Consider the following 13767-nt stretch of genomic DNA (forward strand, 5'->3'; position numbering starts at 1 on the left):
CAAGCAAAATGAGCACTCAAAGTAGATGGTGGAGCAACAACTGCAATGTTATGTTATGTTTAATAAAATGATATCTATAACCCCCTTCACACAAAGCCTGTAGAGAGGTATTCAACATGGCAGGAACTCAAATCAGCCACTTTCGTCTACTAGTAATTTTGAGTTGAAGGTGATTGAGCAATAGCAAACGCAGTTAAGGCCTCTCTGTACTCTCCCTTCTTGACTATGGTGGGCCAGATTTCCCATAAAACGGTGCATTCTTCCTGACAGGAAAGGAAAAAACATCTAAGTACAAGAGACTAGGAATTTATGTCAATGTGGTTCAGAAGAAATTAACCTACTCAGATAGCCCTAAGCTTCTCATTCATTTTTGTGTGTTTGTTCTGTTTCTGCTATGCTCAGGGATCACTTCTAGTAGGTTCACGTGATAATATTGGGTGCTAGGGATTGAAACTAGTGCTTCCCTATGCAAGACAAACACCTGTCTTGCTGGGCCATTGCTCAGACCCCTTCATTAGTTTTCTTCGTAAAGTTCCTGGTCAGTTTTGCTCAATGTGTTTTCCTAGAAACCTCAATTTTGCTTTATAACACAATAAATTAGTATTGTTTCCTTAATACCTATATAAATTTATTGTTCAAAGTGATACTTTAGGTCTGTTTTTTGGTTTTCTGAAGCCTCATTTATAAATGTATGCATTTTCCTTCTGGTAATCTCTTCTTCTGTGAATTCATAGTCCTCAAAGTACCTAAGAGTGAGGGAAGATTCTTTTCTCTTATTTTTCAAAGATGGTAAATACCATGTATGAAAAAAAAGGAGGCGACCCCCCAAATCATTATTGGTTCATGGATCAGCTACAATGAACTATTCCCTATTTCCTATAAAAAGTTTTTAATCTATATGAAGCATTAATGTATCATTTTGGTGGAAATTAAATACTAGAAAATTTAAACTTCAGCTGAATCAGATATGAAGCTGGAATGATGCCATAGCAATACATTCATGACCACACTGGAAACTCTGAGAGGTAATGTACCTCAGAAAGACTTCATGGATCATAAACGTATCAGCAGATCAGGCAAACTCAGGCTTCAGTGGTCACTGCATTCATTTTGCTGCCCATTTATCTTTGAGAAGGAGTCCACTTAGAAAATAACCACTGAAACTCAGATTCAAACTGTCTTCTCCCAATCTAACCTAACCTAAATTATGCTGATTCCCCAAATATACTTACTTGTAGTATGAATCATCTAATTCAGATAAGTAGTATAAATAAATGGGAAGCAAACATATGGGTTTTAAAATAAATTATTGCAAACAAATTATTAATCTATAAGTCTGATAGTTGTTGCATTGTAAGCTAACTTTGGCCAAACCATCTGACTGCTCTGCTTTTATTTCACATAAGAAGCGTGCTTACTAAAGATAACAGAATCTTTGATTACCAAGCAAATTTCTTAACTACCAGTACGTTCTACTCACAAGAAGAGAGCAATCACTAATAGCTTTACTTTTAAGAATAAACTATCTAGTGAGTACATTATTTATGATAAAAATTGTGACTGATGTTAACCAAAGAGAAAATTAATCTATAACATAAACTTTCTCATAGCATTAGAAAGAAACATTAGTATTTATAGTTTTCTTTGCCCCTTCATACATTAATAAAGACTGGAATACATTTACCCTTACAGATGAGAAGAGTAGGCAGTTTCTTTGTCTCCTCACCAAGAACAGAGGAAACCAAGTTTTAGTTTTCTAATTTAACAATCACCTGAGAGGTGAACAACAGTATGTCGGTGTTTGGGTACTAACCAGCTAAGAACCTGGCCGGGTGATGACAAAATGGGAGTGTCACTGAGACTCACCAATTGGGAAAAGACAGCAAATTAAAGTGACCTGATAGGATGAGAAAATCAGCTGTGAAAACATCCAACAATATTTAAGATGGCAGTATTGTTTACCTCAGCTAATTTGTAAAGGACTTAGACCACATCCATCTGAAGTTGGGAATGGAACAAATATGAGGTTGACAGATGAGATGATGATCTTGATAAAACTTACTCTTCTGTTCAAAATCAAATTAAAATGCTTTAAAATCAAGTAATTTTGGGGAAGAAAGGGAGGCACGTACAACAGAGCTCTACACTCAAGCTATAGTCAATACTACTCAGTTCAGTGATGCCTCAAATCAAACTCAAGGCCTCATATGTATCTTCTCTTACTTGAGCTACATTCCTGATCCAATTCTTACAGTCTCAAATATCTAAGTTGTAGATAACATATATTGATTGTTCAAACAAATTTAATCAAAGGGAAGACTTTTGTTTTATTCCAAATATAAGAATTTTTTTTTTTTTGGTCACAGCTGCCATTGCACAGGTGTTACTCATGGCTCATGCGCTCAGGAATTTCTCCTGGTATGCTCGGGGGACCATATGGGATGCTCGGAATTGAACCCAGGTGGATTGCTTGCAAGGCAAATGCCCTATCTGCTGTGTTATCCCTCCAGCCCTGAGTATAAAAATTCTTAAAGTTTTATTACTTGTGCTTTTCTAAGTGTAGGGACAAAGCAAAAATTTCTTTTATACCTTTACTTACTTCTCTAGATAATTCTTTCCTGGCTAATCAAGCAAATTGACAAGGCAGAGAATAAATGTGACAAAGAACAAATGTTTTTCCTTATACATGGAGAATTTAAGTAAAAAATTATGAATTTTGGATTAACAAATGAAGAGGGGTGTGTAAGAAGAAGTGAGCAAGATGACTTAACTGACAAGGAGAGGATGATGTATAAATTTTAGATCCATTACAAGAAGATTGATACTATGAAATATTTATTTTTTCATTTAATTTATCTCCATATGTAATAGCAAATTATATTCTCAAACTTTTTCCTTTGAATTAAAAATTATAATGGAATCTTCCAACCTTAATTGAGCTTATTTCAAAATATTCCAGTTGAACTTATTGGTAAATGCTTGATGTGGGCATCTTGAAAATTCTGAAAAGAAGCCTATCCTTATAGAAAGTTTACAAAATCTCCAAAGCTCAAATAATAAGCAATTAGTTTGGAGATCATCTTAGTATATTTTCATAGAATGAAAATTCAAATCATGATATTCAATTGTCATAATAAGACTCTGGATTAAGAATTATTATCCTCATTTTCTAGATGTGAAAATACACAATAGAGAAAAAAAATTTTTACAAAAGACTCATCACTGACCCTAAGGTTAAAAGCCCTGTTCAAGTTAACTCTGATATATTCACTTTGTACAGTGCCCTGTAGTGAATGGAATAGTTAAGTTGAAAATAACATTGAAATAGAAGATATTTTCTGAGAAAGAAAAATGACAGCTTAACTTGTAATGTATACATGATGAATACCTTTTTTTGTATCATTAATCTCATACAATGCAGATTAATGCAGTCAGAATTATGATTCTTGGGTTGGGGAGCATTAACATGCATCCTAATATCATTGGAAAAAAATGTCTTTAATTAGATCCAGAGCAGTTTTTCTTCTCCTGACCCAGTTTCTTATTTTTATTTTTTTTAGATAGCTTCCACACAAGTTTTTCCTAGTTTTAGTATTTTTTCACCCATTTATATCACAGTAGCTCTGTCCTCCCATTTTTCATCAATTTGCTCGAGTGGGCACCAGTAACGTCTCCATCGTGAAATTTCTTGTTACTGTTTCTGGCATACAAATATGCCACAGGGAATTTTCCAGGCTCTGCCATGCAGGCGGGACCCTTTTGGTAGCTTTTTGGGTTGTCCACGAGGGACAGAGGAATCCAACCCAGGTCTGTCACATGCAAGGCAAATTCCCTACCTGCTGTGCTATTGCTCCACACACCCATCTATAGTTCCATTATATATATATATATATATATATATATATATATATTACTGTCACTATCACTGTCCGTTCATTGTTCATTGATTTTGCTTGAGTGGGCCCTATAATATTGTGAGACTTATTACTGTGCTTGGCATATTGAATACCTCAGAGGTAGCTTTCCAGGCTTTGCCATGCGGGTGAGATACTCTGGGTAGCTTGCCGGACTCTCCAAGAGGGGTGGAGGAATCGAACTCTGGTCGTCCATGTCGGCCACGTGCAACGCAAATACCCTACTTACATCCTACCCCAGCAGCCTTTTAAAGAGTCTACAATTTTACCACTAGTCTATATATAAAAATAATATTCATGTAGGGAATAAAAATAAAAATATAATTAAACTGAAGCAAGAACTATGCAACAAACTATACAAGGGATATTTGGGAAACAGAATGGTCACATAAACTGCTATGCATATGTTTGTCATGGGTTAACAAGAGAAAAGAATAGAGAATATCATAAACAATTTTTGTTGCACTGAAGAAATCTTTTATATTCTTTCTGGTGATTAGTTATTAAACTAGGTAACAGAAAGGAGTTCATTCCGTAAGGACAATTTAGTTTACCATGGTCTAATCACTGTTGCTACTTACTGATGCAAAATTTGATTCCACTTCCTTTTATGTTTTCCTTAATTTTTGTGGTCAAGCTTGATAGTATCAAAGTTACTGGAAAAATCAGTTTCTAATAATCCTTCAACTTATTTCAATAAGTTTTCAAACAAGTAGTAACCTCAATGAATATTTTGGAGACTATAAAAAGGTAATGAGCTGAAAGGGGACATTTTGTTTTGGTGAAGGAACATAAAATTCAGTCTTGCACCATCACTAATAGAGTACATAGTGCTGTGTTTCTGTATTATCTTGAAAAAAGCTTTGAGTGTAAATTCCATTAACAACTCAGACTATTTCTGGTGGTAACAAAGCCTTTACTAAGGCGATAGTTTAATCCTCTTGTGAAGTACAATATACAAGATTTATTAAGCACTTCTCATACTATTAAACAGGGATTTCTTTATTTTTTTTCTTAGTTACTGAACACCTTATGTAAAAAAATCAATAGATTTTTACATATTTAAAAGAAAACTCATAACTTGGAGAAAAAATATTGGGAAAGTGTACGAAGATCATTGACTCTAAGGATGGGATAGTAATGGACAAGTATAAAAAATAATATTTTAGCCATTGTAAAACATTTGATCTCAACACAAATAGAAAAATAACTGCTAAACTGTATATTCTAAAAGAAAATGATTTTTGCCTGTATATATAGATGGTGATAAATAAAAATGAATGCATTAAATAGATAATGTAGTGCATTACTTTAATAAAATATTTTTAAAGAGTTTTATTTTTATTTTATTTTTTATTGTGAAACACCATGAGGTACAGCTGTAGACTTACAAGTTTTTGTGTTTGGGTTTCATGTTATACATGATCAAGTACCCATCCCACTACCAGTGCCCATTCTCCACCCCCACCAATCCCAGTATCTTTCCTAGCCCCCCCAACCCCCCTCCCACACTGCCTCTGTGGCAGGACACTCCCTTTTGTTGTCTCTCTCCTTTTGGGTGCTGCGGTTTGCAGGAGAGGCATTGGGTGGCAAGCATGTTCGGTCTATATTCTACTTTCAGCATGCATCTCCCATCCTGGGCGGATCTTCCCAGCGCCCTTTATTTGGTTCTCCCTTCTCTATCTGAGCTGCCTTTACCTCTAGAGTGTGCGGTTAGCCTCCAAGCTATGGAGTGAACCTCCTGGTATATATCACAGCTATTCTTGGGTGTTAGTCTCTTATTTTGCTACTTTATGTTACCCAGATGAATGCAATCTTTCTATGTCTATCCCTCTCTTTCTGGCTCATTTTGCTTAACACGATATTTTCCATGTAGTACCACTTGTATGTAAATTTCACGACTTCAATTTTTCTAACAGCTACATAGTACTCCATTGTGTAGATGTACCAAAGTTCCTTCAACCAGTCATCTTTTCTCAGGCACTCAGGCTTCTTCCATATTCTAGCTATTGTAAACAATGCTGCAATGAACAAACAAGTGCAGATGTCACTTCAACTGTACTTTTTTGCCTCTCAGGGTATATTCCCAATAGTAGTATTGGTGGGTCAAATGGGAGCTCAAATTCTAATATTTTGGGAATTGTCCATACTGCTTTCCAAAAGGGTTGAACCAGTCGGCATTCCCACCAGCAGCGAAGGAAGGTCCCTTTCTCCCCATACCTGCGCCAACACAGGTTGCTTTTGTTCTTTTGGATGTGGGTCAGTCTCTGTGGTGTCAAATTATATCTCATTGTTGTTTTTATCTGCATTTCCCTGATGATTAATGATGTAGAGCATTTTCTCATGTGTCTTTTAGCCATTTGGATTTCTTTTTTGAGAAAATTTCTGTTCATTTCGTCGGTCCACTTTTTCATGAGGTTGGATGTTTTCTTCTTGTGGAGTTCAACCAGTACTTTGTATATCCTTGATATCAACACCCCGTCAGATGTATATTCGGCGAATATCCTTTTCCATTCTGTAGACTGTCTTTATATTTTGGGCACTGTTTATTTTGAGGTGCAGAAGATTCTTAATTTAAGTTGTCCCATTTGTCTATTTTTGTTTTTGCTTGTTGGCCAGTGGCGTGACATTTTTGAAGATACCATTAGCTTCAATACTATGGAGGATTTTGCCAACTTTGTCTTCAACATACCTTATGGATTCCGGTCTGATGTTGAGGTCTTTGATCCATTTTAATCTTACTTTTATACATGGTGTTAGGCAGAGATATGAGCCCAATCTGAAAGATCAATGAAACTAAGAGCTGGTTCTTCGAGAAAATAAACAAGATTGATAAACACTAGCAAGACTAACAAAAAAACAGAGAAAACCCTAATAAACCCAATCAGAAATAAGAATGGAGATATGACAACAGAAGCCAAAGAAATCCAAAAGATCATCAGAGACTACTTTGAAAGTCTGTATGCCACAAAACAAGAGAACCTAGAAGAAATGGATAAATTCCCGGATTCCTCTAATCTGCCAATGCTGAGTAAGGAAGATACAGAGTACCTGAATAGACCTATTAACCTCAAGAAAATTGAAACTTATTCAAAAATCTTCCCCAAAACAAAAGCCCAAACATTTAAACAGGACCTATTGCCAGTTCTTCTCAAGCTTTTCCAGGAAATTGAAAAAACAGAAACTCTCCCAAACAGTTTCTATGAAGCCCATATCTCTCTAATACCAAAAGGAAAAAAAAGACACCACAAAAAAAGAAAACTGAGGCCAATATCCCTGATTAACACGGATGCGAAGATTCTCAACAAAATACTAGCAAATAGAACTCAACAACTCATCAAAAAGATCATACACCATGACCAAGTGGGATTCATCCCAGGGATGCAAGGATGGCTTAGCATTTGGAAATCAATCAACATAATCCATCATATCAACAAAAAAAAGATAAAATCATATGATCATATCAATAGATGCAGAGAAAGCATTTGACAAGATCCAGTACCCGTTTATGATGAAAACCCTCACCAAATTGGGGTTAGAGGGGACTTCCCTAAATATAGTTTAAGCCATCTATCACAAGCCTACAGCAAGCATCATCCTCAATGGGAAAAAATTGAGAGCCTTTCCCTTAAGATCAGAGATGAGGCAAGGATACCCACTCTCTCCACTACTGTTCAATATAGTACTGGAAGTACTTGCAATAGTGATTAGGCAAGAAAAAGAAAAAAGTGTATCCAGGTAGGAAAGGAAGAAATCAAGCTCTCACTATTCGCAGAGGATATAATGCTATACTTAGAGAACCCTAAAACCTCTACCAAGGAACTCCTAGAAACGATAGACTTGTATAGTAAAGTTGCAGGCTATAAAATCAATACCCTAAATTCCATGGCTTTCCTATACACAAATAGTGAGAGAGAAGAAAATGATATGAAGAAAACAATCCTGTTCCAATTTGTACACCAGAAAATCAACTACCTAGGAGTTAGCTTAACTAAAGAAGGAAAGGACCTGTACAAAGAAAACTACAAAACGCTGCTTCAGGAAAAAAAAGCGGAAGCAAGGAAATGGAAAAATATCCCCTGTTCATGGATCGGAAGAATTAACATTGTTAAAACTTCCACAAGCACTGTAAAATTCAATGTGATCCCTATTATGATACCCATGATGTTCTTCAAAGAAATGGAGCAAACACTCCTGAAATTTATGTGAAACAATAAGCCCGCAAGAATAGCTAAAGCAATTCTTGGGAAAAAGAAAATGGGAGGAATCAACCTCTCTAACTTCAGGCTCTACTACAAAGCAGTAATAATTAAAACAGCATGGTACTGGAACAAAGGCAGAGCTGCAGACCTATGGAGCAAGGTTGAATATACTGACATCTCCCCTCAAAGATATGATCATCTAATCTTTGATAAAGGAGCAAGAAAAGCAAAGTGGAGAAAAGAAACCCTTTTTAAAGAGTTTTAAATGCTCAGTTATAGTATTTATACAAAACTCACTTCAAGGAACTCTTCAACTCAAAGAAGAAATCTGATCTCCATGCCACCAGAAAATTTTAAAAGGACTAAACCATCATACTTATATCAGATTGAATAAAATTCTCTCTAGAAAATGAGATAGCAAGAGACAAAACTGAACATTGTAAATGCCTAATGTATCAATACATGAAATCTCCACAATTATTAATATATGCATTTGAATGGAACATCAGCAAAATAAATAGAGAAACATAAATTAGCTAAAATATAGAGATATTGACAAACAAATGGCCAAAGGATTTTAATGCCTCACTAATAGCAATAGGCATAGACTCCTAAAAGAAATGCTGATGATATAGACTTAAAAGACGTATATAAAATATTTCACGCTGATCATCTTAATGCAAAATACTTTTATTAGTTGTCACAAAACATCTAGAAAATAGGTCACTTATTGGGACATAATACAAGTCTTAAGAAATTAATAAATTTCAAATGCAATCAATCATTCTACAGTTTACAATAGTATATTAGAAATCAACTAAAGAAGCATGTGGGAAATAACAAATTTTAAAGAATGCAAAGCATGATATTTAACAACTCTTGACCACTAAGGAAGTATAGTTAAAAATGAAAAAAGCTAAAAGCAGACACTCATGTAAGGTGAAATAAAAACAGAGATATTACTTATCAGAATCTATGGGTAACAGAAAAAGAGTATTAAATATACATTTGTAGCAATACATTCTCTCTTAGGAAATCTGAAGAATCACACATAAAAGTTAAAGTCACAACTAAATAAAATAGAAATGTTTTGAAGTATTAGTAAATAGAAAAAATTATAGAAAAAATAATTAGATAGAGATCAAAAAGTCATTTTTTAAAAATTAACCAAACCAGGAATTGATTCTTTCCAAAGACTGCCAGTTTTAAAATTTTATGCCAAGATTATAAAGACGAAAGAGAATATTCAAATAAACAAAACTAAAAGATATCAGATTATTATAAACAGCATTAAAATATCTAAAATATAAGCTACAAAAGATAAAATATAGCACAAATATAAAAAGAAAGTGCTATAAAAGTTATATAGAAGCAAATTGGAAAACCTATCGGAAATAAACAAATCTTAGTGAGATACATTCTTTGACTGAATGCAATGAATATAAAACATGAACGGTCCATAATGATTAATGAAAATAATACAACAATGCTAAAGAAACTACCTTCATACAAACACAAGGAAATCCCAAGCCCATGTGGGTCTACCAGTGATGTATACAAAACTTTAAATAAGGAAGTTAGCCATGACATTAGCAAACTGTTCTTTAAAATTAAAATTAAAGGGAAAAATCCTAAACACATTGTATGAATTCACCATTAATAGATTAAAAATTGAACATGGATATAACAAAAAAAGAAAACTGTTGGACAATATAGTTCTTAAACACACATGGGTAGTATTATATTAAAGAAAACTTCATGATTGGGGGAACACATTCAAGGAATGCAAGAAACCTTAAACACACAAAAATAAATATACATATATGCATAATATAATATAAATAAATGTACAAATATACATATAAAATAAATGAATGTATAAATAAATATAAATGCTAGGATCATTAAACAAACAATAATGTACCACTTCAGAAAGGGAAGGCAAAATATATGATTATGTAATAGATACTATAAAAGAATTTATAATATTTAAAAATTATTTATATAGTCCTGAAAATTTTTCATTATAAAAGAAATAATTAACATAATTAAACACACTGACAGTATTAAATATGAGAAAATGAAAGCTTGCAGTCTAAGATAAGAAACTATACAGATGCCCAATCTGACCATTAACTATTCCATATTAGAGAAATCCTACAAGAGCAATCAGACAAAGGATATAAATGAAATTCAAATTGGAAAAAAGTTTAAAACTCTATCACTACTGAGAGATTGAGAGATAACTTACCATATATAGAATGTTTCAAAATCTCAAAAAATACCTGACTGAAATAATAAATTAACTTGATGAATAGGTAGTGGAATTATTAACATAAAATTTCTGTTGTTCTTCTATATGCAATGTATTAGTAAAAAAAATTGGAGGAAATAATTATACCTTAAAGGTTAGAATAAATTTAACCAAAGAAGAGGAAAAGAATATTGTAAATTATAAGAGATTGTTGAAAGATATAGATAAAGGTATTAAGAAATAGGAAATAGTCTGTGCTTATGGATGGGAAGATATAACATCATTATTATGGCATATTACCTTAAGTAATATACTGATTATAAAAGAGTAGATTATTAGAATAAAAGTAAAAAAGTCAATAGAGAAGAACTGAGTACAGGAACATAGAAAATTAATTTATGATAAGAGTTTTATCATTTATGATCACAATGGAGCAAAAAAATTGGTAAACTTTGAAAAGCAGCTTGCAGTCTTCTCAAACAAAAGACTACAAATAGAACTTCTTTATGATCCAGCAATTCTGCTCCTCTGCATCTATCCCAAGAACACAAAAATATAAGTCTGTGAAGGTTTATGTATATCTCTGTCATTGCAGCACTATTTACTAATTCTAAAATCTGGAAAAAACCCAAGTACCCAAAGACAAGTGAATGGATAAAGAAATTGTGGTATATTTGCATAATGAAATACTATACAGCTATGGAAAAAAAGATGTTTTACAATTTGCTGCAATTTAGATTAAAGTGAATGATGCCATGCAAAGTAAAGTGAATAATAAAGTAAAAGATAAATGCCAGTGATCTCAATCAAAGGAAAAATATAAATAAGAAAGAGAGGGATTAGAAAATTTTGACTTCAAATTAACCCTGTCACACAATCAATAAAATTATAAGCTGAGTTGGCTAAGGGATGGAGCAGGGAATGGACCATAAGTTACTAGTACAGGAATCTTGAAATACTGGAGGATGAATAGGTGCAGGAGCCTGGTAACTGAAAAAATGACTTCACAAGTATTGTAAACTGAGCTACTGCAATAAAAATTATTACAAAAGTAAAGAAAAAAAAAGACCAATAGTACCATAAAAGATAGACAGGGTAGGTCTTTCAAAATGGTTTAAAATCATTTAAACATTTCATGCAAACAACAGAACTATAAAAAGATAAGAGAAATGTAAATAATAAGGTGAGGGAGGCATCCTCTTGAAATAGATACTGTAATGAGTAGAGAACTGTTTCCAATGCCTTGGTCCCTGAGTTCTTGAGAGAAGTCATTTGAGGGACAGTTTTCTTCATTCAGTGAGCACAGAGGCAAGTCTGAACTCCTATATGTAGCTAAGGCTGAAATAAGAATTGTATGTTATCCCTCTTGGTGGACTAAGTGAGCAAGTCACATCCTGAAATCAACTCTTCTGTTGAATCAGTTCATTACTCATAAATATGTAAAAAGTAAATTGCTAGCCAGAAAACCAGTCTTTGAAATCAATTACATAATATTTGTAGTTATATTATTAGTGAACCAGAACAATCAGCCATCTTTGTTTCTCTACAACCAGCCTTGCCATATTCCTGATAGCAATGGCAGGAAAATTTCTCCATCATCACTGCTATGTCTGTATCATATGCTTCTCCTTCCACATTGAAGTGTCTGTCCCAGGAGACCTCAGTGTGGTAACTTGCTGGGTTTAAGTGAAGATAATCTGGAGCTTTCCACACTTCCTTATGCATCTCCCATTGTTTCTGCATAGGCGTAGGCTACAATCAACAGCAGCTCTACTCACATTGACTATGTAGCTCCCTAAATCAGAATTTACAAACTGGTTCACTCTTGTATAGTTGCCCTAAATAAGTAGAAGGAAAAAAATAATTTAGTTTTACTGTCCATTTGTAGACGTTAGTGATGGATAGTAATTGTGCATTTGCTTGAAACCTAATGACTTGATTCCGTTGATAATTTCTTAAGATCAGAGACTATAAGATAACCACCATCAGACATGATTCCTGAACATACAGCCAAGGATGAGACCTGAAAAACACTGAGTATGTCCCATAAAATAACAAAAATATATTTTAATTTTACAAATTTGTTGAGGATACAGCATTCTATAAGAGAACCCATACTAGAAAGAAAAAGGGAATGGACAGAAGATCGAAAATATATCACAGTTGGATGAGAACATTGAAATTATAAATGAGACCCCAGAATAGGCACATGTAAGCATAACTTCTTCTGTTCCTCCAGTTCCCAAGTTAACAGGTGTGAATAAAAGGGAACAGATCTAAGATTGAAACCATGCCAGCATTTCTGTCCACTGGTCACTTTTTCAGGCAAATGTTATCACTCAGGGTTGTTAGAACAAACTAAAGTTATCCTATTCTATGAATTTATTTTTGACTGTAAACTTGTGGCCTTCTTTTTTTCTTTAAATTACATACAGATACTATTTGCCCATAATTTTGCTTTTTGAATATATTCCTAACAGGAAAATCTGAAAAGCTACTGAGGTCATTTTTGTATGGTTCCTAAAATGTGCCCTTAACAAGAGTCAACTGTTTAGTGTACTTAGTTTTCTGATATGCTGAAGCGATAGCACAGCGTGTAGGGCTTTTGCCTTGCGTGCAGCCAACATGTCCGACCCGAGTTTGATTCCTCCACCCCTCTTGGAGAGCCCTGCAAGCTACCGAGAGTATCTCACCCTCACAGCAAAGACTGGCAAGCTACCCGTGATGTATTCTATATGCCAAACACAGTAACAATTGTCACAATGGAAAGGTTACTGGGACTGCTTGAGCAAATCGATAAACAATGGGAGGACAGTGACAGTGACAGTAACAATTTCCTGTTAAAACTTAGCACATTATTGACATGGCCGACAGGGAAGAAATCATCGCTAGAGAGTCATTAATTGGTCCTATAAATCTCAGTTATCATATATGGGGAAAGAAGACTTTAAATTTACTCTTTTACTGTTTATGAATGATATCTCCATAGAAAGAGAATGAGCCAGTGAAAGTCTAAAGAATGTGATATCATGAACTTGCAAAAATTCAGTTTAACAAGGGTCAGGGAGATAGAGATAAAGGTATTTGTCTTGCAAGGAGCTGAAGCCACTATATCCCTGAAATAGTACCCATATGATTCTCTCAGCACCAGCAGGAGTAATTCCTGAACACACAGCGAGACATAAGACTGAGAACCACTGGGTTTGTTCCCCTAAATAACAAAAATAAAATTGAATTTGAATTTTATTTAATTTGAATACAGCATCATAATTCAAGGCAAAGACTTTCCCATTATTAATTTACTAACAAACATATTATTAGGCGTAAGTTTCAAAGGAAAAATGTGTGGGCATGCAGGGGAGTCAAGTGTTAAGTGGCCGAGAGCTTCCTTTCCAAG

This window comes from Sorex fumeus, unplaced genomic scaffold (genome assembly GCF_029834395.1).
Source record: "Sorex fumeus unplaced genomic scaffold, SorFum_2.1 ptg000037l, whole genome shotgun sequence".
Classification (NCBI taxonomy): Eukaryota; Metazoa; Chordata; class Mammalia; order Eulipotyphla; family Soricidae; genus Sorex; species Sorex fumeus.